At 34.6% G+C, this 1,088-nt stretch overlaps 1 protein-coding gene across 2 annotated transcripts in view; it reads right to left on the bottom strand.

Annotated features, from left to right (window-relative positions):
- Positions 1-1,088, bottom strand: part of Tmem67 (transmembrane protein 67) — a 62,893-nt gene that overhangs the window by 56,655 nt on the left and 5,150 nt on the right. The gene's annotated exons all lie outside the window — the stretch shown is intronic.

Raw genomic sequence — 1,088 nt, 5'->3', positions numbered from 1 at the left:
TCACACACACACACACATATATATATATATTCTTTCTACTGGTTGTTTCTTTAGATAACCCTAATATATCTCCTGATAAGCTTTAAACTCATGTACTCTACATAGCATGATATTTTATTTTCAGACATCGCACTTACCGAAACACTTGTGCAAGCATATAACAATATGTGTTACTTAGTAGAAAAGAACATAAATATCTAAAATAGCAGAATGGTGATAAATCTATGATCAAGTTTTTTTTTTCAAGTTAAAATATTTCTGTCTCTGAACTTTTTTTTTTTTAATCATTTTAAACATTATAAGCCATAGGTATGGTGGCACATGCCTATAATCCTAGCACTTAAGAGATGAAAGCGGGAAGATCAGGAATTCAAGGTCACCTCTGGCTACATAGTGAGTTTAAGGCCAGACTGGTGTTCATAGGGCTCTGCCTCAAACAAACAAACATATCTTACTTGTCGAGAGGAGGGAGGGTTGGTAGTAGGGGTGGGGCAGACATAAAAGAATCTGGAGGGGCTATAATTAGAATGAATTATACATGTATGAAATTGTCAATGAACACACTGAATTATAAAAACGTAAAATATAGCCAGACGTGGTAGTGCACGCTTTTAATCCCAGCACGTGGGAGGCAGAGGCAGGTGGATCTCTGTGAGTTCAAGGCCAGCCTGGTCTACATAGTGAGTTCTAGGATAGCTGGGGCTACAGGGAGACCCTGTCTCAAAAAGACAAAAAAAAAAAAAGGTTATGCCTCAGTACTTTTAATTTTGGTACTACTGTAAATGGAATCTTTTCTTCCATCACATTTCCTAATGACTGTTGTTTCTACATAGAGAGAATACAACTTTTGAATATTAATTTTGTATCAAGGAAACTTTTGTGTTTACAGAAAGTTTTAGCAATTTACCTGGGTTTTCCAAACATATGACGACTTCATCTTCAAGTCATGTTTTTTTATTTTTTTTTTCACTTTTTCTTTCCTAATGATTATTTTTGTCTCTTACCTAAGTGTAAAATTCTATCCTTTTCTGGTCTTGACATTAATAGGAATTACAATTTTTCCTTATTAAGAATCATAAATGAGGGGG

This window comes from Nannospalax galili, unplaced genomic scaffold (assembly GCF_000622305.1).
Source record: "Nannospalax galili isolate Female #2095 unplaced genomic scaffold, S.galili_v1.0 scaffold183, whole genome shotgun sequence".
NCBI lineage: Eukaryota > Metazoa > Chordata > Mammalia > Rodentia > Spalacidae > Nannospalax > Nannospalax galili.
The sequence above is the reverse complement of the archived record's forward strand: the minus strand, read 5'-3'. Positions and strand labels throughout refer to the sequence as shown.